The sequence below is a fragment of the Phyllobates terribilis genome, unplaced genomic scaffold, assembly GCF_046119375.1.
Source record: "Phyllobates terribilis strain yellow unplaced genomic scaffold, ASM4611937v1 Scaffold_5__5_contigs__length_657084704, whole genome shotgun sequence".
NCBI classification, from domain to species: Eukaryota; Metazoa; Chordata; class Amphibia; order Anura; family Dendrobatidae; genus Phyllobates; species Phyllobates terribilis.
In genome coordinates, this window is record NW_027362765.1 from 627593801 (window position 1) to 627600748 (window position 6948).

At 38.4% G+C, this 6948-nt stretch overlaps 1 long non-coding RNA gene across 1 annotated transcript; it reads right to left on the minus strand.

Annotated features, from left to right (window-relative positions):
* Positions 1-726: 726 nt before the first annotated feature.
* Positions 727-5712, minus strand: LOC141271371 (uncharacterized). The gene is made up of 4 exons (XR_012321921.1): positions 5657-5712; positions 2583-2672; positions 1427-1486; positions 727-774 (listed from the first exon to the last, which is right to left on the minus strand). It is a non-coding gene; the product is annotated as an uncharacterized lncRNA (long non-coding RNA).
* Positions 5713-6948: the final 1236 nt, after the last annotated feature.

The following is a 6948-nucleotide window of genomic DNA, read 5'->3' on the forward strand; positions in this document are numbered from 1 at the left end:
TGACTGGCCCACCACAGTATCACAGCGCCAATATGGCCACGTGTGTTCTTTATTTGGCAAAATCCTGGTGACAGGATCTCTTTATGAGTGTGTTCACACTGAGTCTTTTTCCTCAGTGTTTGGAGTGGAAACTGAGCAGAAATTTCCAGTTTTTGAGAAGTTTTACATTTTTTATGAGGATTTTGGAGTTTCCGCTCCAAAAACTCAGTAAAAAGATTCAATGTGAACACATCCTAAAGCTAAAACTTGATTACATCATGAACAGTAAGTGCACATAGAATTTTTGGATGTGTTTTTTTAAGCAAATCCTCTCCAAAATCCACCTCAAAAATTGCTTTAAAAACTCTTGGAAACCAATTCCAGTTCATTTTTATGAGAAATCCACTTTGTTTATATGAGGAGTTTTTTTTAATTTTTTTCCCTTGAAAAGGATTAGAAAATCACTTTTTTTGGAAAAAAATAAATTGCATGTAATTTCTTTGAAGAGGATCCAAAAGGAAACCTCTCCGAACATGGTAGTGTCCAATCAGAAGGCAGCAAAGAACGCATCAGGAAGAAAAAACTCTTCTAAAACTCTTCAAAACTCTTAAAAATCAGGCATATAAGATGCATGACTGGAGATCAATGAATGGCCGCTATCTGTGCAGTCAGATATATATATATACTGTAGTAAAGAATCCTCGTTATCATCCTGTCATCTAGAAGGTTTGATCAGTAAATCTCTGCTCTTACCTGGTCTCGATGGTGTTCTCCTCTATTTCGGTGGTCTCCTCCCTACAGTACATAAAACATAAATCATCTCATGTAAATTTGTAAAAGGTTTGTTTTCATCACAGACATAGTACATTCCCCAGTTTCTCACTCCAACCCAAATACTTTCTTAGCAAAATTAGTACATTTACTACATCACATAGATGAAGGGGTTTTCCAGGATTAGAATACTGATGACCAATTGTTGGGATTCGCCACCAATATCAGGGAAGCAATCCCAATCCAGATGGAGACCCCATTCATTAGCTAACACTGACTTTTACCCAGTAGCGGCCGTGCAGACGGGAGAGTTACAGGGTCTACAATTTATTACAATACATTAATGCCAAGCAAACATAAGACTGAGACAGTGACATTTTCTGGAAAATTTGTATAATTGAGCCAAAATAGAGAAAATGGTGTAAAATAATAAAAGAGCTGTGCCTCTCATGATAAATCCTGTACTGCAGCAATGAAGTTAGTGACTACCCACGTGACCACTGCAGCTAATCACTGTCCTTGTCTCATTTCCCATCTTTGTCCAAATTTTTTTTTTATATTGGAAAACCACATAAATGTGTCTGGTATGGGTTATGGAAGGGATGAGGATAAATGATGTTCCATTTCTCTTATAAGAGTATATTTTCTTATATTAACAGTAAATATCTGCACTTACGTAAGTATGATGGTGTCATTATTCATTTCCTCTTCCCTTATTTGCTCCTCTGTCTCCTCACTATAGTACATGGAACAGATATCATCTTATATGTTAGGCGAGTGTTACACTGAGACTTTTTGTAACACTTATTATTGATTTTTTGCACAAAACACAAACGATATACTGTATACATATACACACTATATACATATACACACACTATATACTGGTTATATACATAATCACGTTATATGCTGTATACATATGTACTCTACAAATTGTAGACATACACACAATACATAATGTATACATACACAACCTTTATACTACATGCACACAATATAGTCTACACATATACACACTATATTTTGTATATTTATACACACATACACTCATTCATTCATCTTTGTTACATCTGTGGTCTTTCACTTCCAAACTCCTTCCCACTCATCTCAAGACAGTTGTGGAGGGGGTGACATGAAGAGGAGGGGGACGTAGTACAGATAGGACTGAAGGCTGTTTCTTGTCCTGTCTGCACACTGCTGTGAACCCTTCCTCTACCCCCAATTTTAGCTTCTGACCCAACGTTGACAAGAAGCTGAGAATGACATGACAAGACAATGGAGGATGCGCAGCATGAACTGTAAGTGATGCTGTGCATCCTCTGTTCACTTCATGGAGGGGCTGCAGATATTTGACCCCCTTAGCGCTGACGCTACATAATAAAAAGCATAATTATTTTCAGTCTATTGGTTTATCCATCCACAACAGTCAACAGTCTATCATGTGGACCCTCATTGTCCACCCCTGGGATACAGGAATCAAAACAATTGATATAGAAGAGTATACATTCCATATGAATGCTATATCCCAGTCATTTCTACTCACAGCTGGAAATGTTTTTTACAAAGCAGGCCATTTATTAGAAATTCCTGAGAATCCAGGTATACTATTATTAAGCTGAGCCACTAGAAATAGTCAGGTGGATGGCCTGAGGTGGTAAAACAACTCCTGGAGAACTAGTAATAGAAAGCGCTGGAGCAGCGAGTAAGAGCAATAAATAGCTGGCTCACTACAAATACTGTACTCCACCACTGGCTCCAGCGGAAACACAACTTGTATAATATATTAGGCTCGTTACATAGTATTATATTTCCAGAAATAACATACGTACGGGATTGTTTCCAGATATGGACGCCATTTTCTTTTTTTGATTCTAAATGGCTTGAAAGCTGGTGGTGATGTTTTTATTTTGTAGATCCATCTGTTGGAGAAGTGAAGAAAAGAAATGTTGTGAGAAACATTCGCTGTTATGAAATCTATCACAGCGACCTCAGACCCCCAATGATCCAACAAAGGTGACGTATCGGAGAGATGGCAGCAATCAGGGTGTAGTGTGACTGCAGGGGGCGCCACTATCTAATAGCAGCTCATCTTGCTGCAGCTTCTTTCATCAGCTAAGGAATTTATCAAAGTCATTTAACCAGAATTCTGGCATCAATTGCTCTGAAAAATGACTACATTTTGGCACAACTTGGAGTTGCAGAAAATTTTTTGGACTTTTGTCATTTTCAAATCAGTTTCTTCCAGCTCTACCAAAATGAGCGGAGCAGTGACAAGACGGGTGCGCAGCGAGGATGTCACACCACAGCTCATCTAATTCATGAAAAGCTGCAGCATTCCCTACTCCAGAAATCTTACTCCAGTCAGTTTTCTGGCATGATGAACAGAGGTCGTCAGATGCTCCTGATTCATGAAGAGGCGCACACATCAATATGGATCAGGTACTCCACCATACCCCCTCATCAAGACCGGTGAGAAAATCACATGGACTTGATGTATTGGAACCTTATTTCTTATTTCTTAATATAACTCCGACCCAGTTTTTTGTTTTAATAAAAAAATTACATGGTTCACAAAATTAATCATTAAGAGGTTAAAATGCACTTAAGGCATCTGAGGAATGTGCCCAATATATCTACATGGTACATAAATTCAAAATATGCAATAAAAAAGTCACATTTTTGGTTTTCTTTTCGCTTTAATATTACGAATTAAAGAATTGATAAGAATAGTTTTAGGCAATTACTTTCTATTTCTTCTGCACTCGTTTTTACATGTGTGGTCCATTACAGGATCACATTCCTACATCGTACCTCCCAACTTTGAAAGCCACATGGTCATACGTTGCGAGTATTGCACATAGTGTTCCATCACAGTACAATACCCTCTTACATGCTCCCCAAAGTATAAAACCTCCCCAGTATGACACCCCATAATGTACGTCCATACAGTATGATGGCCCAATGGTACATTCCCACCCATAATGGCCCAGACGCACACATTACTGTGCCCCTACACATGATGCCCCCAAAAGGTGCACCCCAACACAGTATGTTGCCCCAAAGTATTCCCCTCACACTATGATGCCTACAGCATAATACCCCAAAGTGCTCCTTCACACTCAGTACAATACCTCAAAATGCCCTCCCAGTGCCACCTCATGACAGTCAGAATAGTGTAATTGCTAAAAAAAAAACTCACATTACCTTGTTTCCATGATAAGCATGAATCTACAAGCTTGCTCTATTCTATGCTGTGTGTGGATGGGCGCTGCACACATGATCTAGTGAAATCATCATTCTGCACCAAACTTTAGAAGGCGTGGAGACCATAGACTGTGTGGTGGTGCAGGGAGCTGACGGCTCCCTGCTCCACTATTGTATTCAACCATATCCATACAGATTGGACATGTGCTGACCACCTGAGACAGCTTCCCAAATCCGGCATCCTAGACAGGAGGTATGCTATAGAAAGTATACATACTTTAAAATATTACTCTTGTCTTTCTAAAGAAGCCATATAAATGCTGAGCCATGTTTTATTTTTCCTGGTACCAAAATTAAACAGTTAAGTAAATAGAATTCATATCATTCATGTGTCCTATAAACCTCATTTGTTCTATAGGGGGCAGCAACTTGGACAAACACAACTTATAACACAACTATAGCAATGTGGACGAACACATTGCTACATTTTACTTATAGGATCAACGGTCCATTTGAAACAATGGCTTGTTTTTTTTGAGCCCATGTAGAGCTTTGCACAAATGTCCACAGATATTGCTTGGGGCTCCCAGTGGGTGAGCTCAGTCATTGCTTGCAGAGCGGTTTATTCCGGACCCTTCTTTACTTTCTTTCCTTTTGTTCTGGTGGATGCAACTTTTATAATCGGACATGTGAAAATGAGGTGTCCCACTGCCTGCAGTTTCCAAGGCTAGGCAGTCCCCCCACCCCTCCATGGGAAAATGAAGAGGTTAATTTAATTATTTCATAGTAACTACTAAAGCTTTTTGCATTTCTATGCCCCCTAGGTCTCCTGGATCAATTAATAGCAATAATTATACTTCCATAGGTTGTTTACAAAAATGAGCAAATTAATAAATAACCCCATAATATCCAGCGCCCAAAGACATATCGAGCGGGCGGATGAAATATTTCACTGTTCCTTTTATTTCAATACTGCCATTTATCTCAGTCAGTTGTATGTTTGATGAAATGGATGTTTACAAGGAGTGGAAAAAGTAAATGTTTCTTCAATACTTGACACAAAGTGAAGCTCTTTTTGTGACGGAGGCCTGGCTTTTTCATGGATACCATACAAGGTGTTATGGCGTTTTATGAGACCCCCACCACTCCTCCTTTTTTTGTTTAAAAGCTTTCTGGGCCCTGTTGTTTTATTAGCAGTTGCAGAATTAAGAAAGCCGTTAGACAGTAGATATGGTCTTCATGGCGTGTCAACTTCAGGAAAAGTGCCAGGAGCAACACAGCCATCTTTTCGTGACGTTTGTCATCTTGCCTACTTTGGACACACCATACGAAGAGAGCAATCACTGGAGAAGGACATCATGGTCAGAAAAATAGAAGGAACAAGATGAAGAGGAAGAATAGAAGGAACAAGATGAAGAGGAAGACCAGCAATCTGATTGCTTGTTTCATTCAAGATAACAGTGAAGAAGACCCTGGTGGACCTGTCTAGGCTTGTGCAAAATTGATCTTCCTACACAGCGTTCATCCATCAAGTCGCCATGGCTCAAGAGCGAGCTGAAGGTCATTATAAATAATAATAATAAACCTCCTAAACTGGGAAATGACTTTGACACACTGATTGAAAACTATCAGAGTAGACAGATATATAGTATGTGCCGACAGGTTTTATATCATCTCTACCTAAGAAAAAAGCACTTACAAATTTTCCTCCATCACTTCTAGTTGGTTCTCATGCGTGTCTATTCTTTTTTCTATGTCTCGTTTGGCGTCTTTCCTGTTGTACATAGAACATCTATCATCATCTCATATGTAAATGTATAAATATCAGCAATTTAAAGAACATTAGTGAATAAAGTCCGCACCTTGGCCTCCACCCCAAATACTTTGCCAACATTTTCCATCTACATCACACAAATGATACAATTTTTTCTACATGGATCTACCCCTAGAGGGCACACCCAGTATAGGGAAAGAAGAAACCTAGAAGGCTGGCGGTATATATAGACCTAATGATCCATCTGCCAATATTATTTACTTTTGATAGACTTATTTAATGCTTTATTGACTGGGAAATTTTCCATTTTTGAGCCTTCATTTTTTTATTCCCCTTCCTCCAAGAGTCATATCCTTTTTTTTTTGGTCTACATAGTAATTTGAAGACTTGATTTTTTGCGGATCGAGTTGCAGTTTTGAATAACACCAATCACTTCACTATATAATATGCTGGAATATTGGGGAATTTCCTTTTTTTTCTCTCACAATTTTGGCGCACTTGGAAATTATATCCCACTTTCTAGTACATCACATGATGAATTGAATAGTGTTATTCAACAATACAATTCGCCCTGCTAAACACAAGCCCTGATATGGTTATGTTGACGGAAAAATAAAAAAATGATGACTTTTAGAATTAGGGGAAAAAATTAAAACGAAAATGAAAATTACCGTGTTGGTAAGGGGTTAAATAGGTAAACAGCCGCAGGAAGGGAATCACAGGAATTAAGGCCCTACGCGTTACGCCATCCAACCGTGGCTTCCTCAGATACCCCTGAGGAAGCCACGGTTATCACAATTCCTGTGATCCCCTTCCTTTTTGTGGACATTTGTGGTCTGTATACGGTAAGCATGCTCTTTTCTCCTATTCCCTTTAGGGATTTTCCTCCTCTTCCCTCCCTTTTCTAATGTGTTATTTGATCACTTTATTTTCCTGTTTTGAGTAGGGACATAGGATTCCCTTTGAGGATTAGCATTCTAATATTTATCTGTTTACATTGACTATCTGGATATTATCATTATTTAATCAATTAGATCTACCAGACTAATATACACTGTGTTCCAAATTATTATGCAAATAATATTTTCTCACATTTTCCCAAATTACCTATATGAATTGCAGTCATTGTAATTTTCCAGTCAAATAACTATTAGAGTACAATTGAAAGGTTTTTGTACAAACTGCCTATGATAACAGTATATTTTTATAAAAATAAA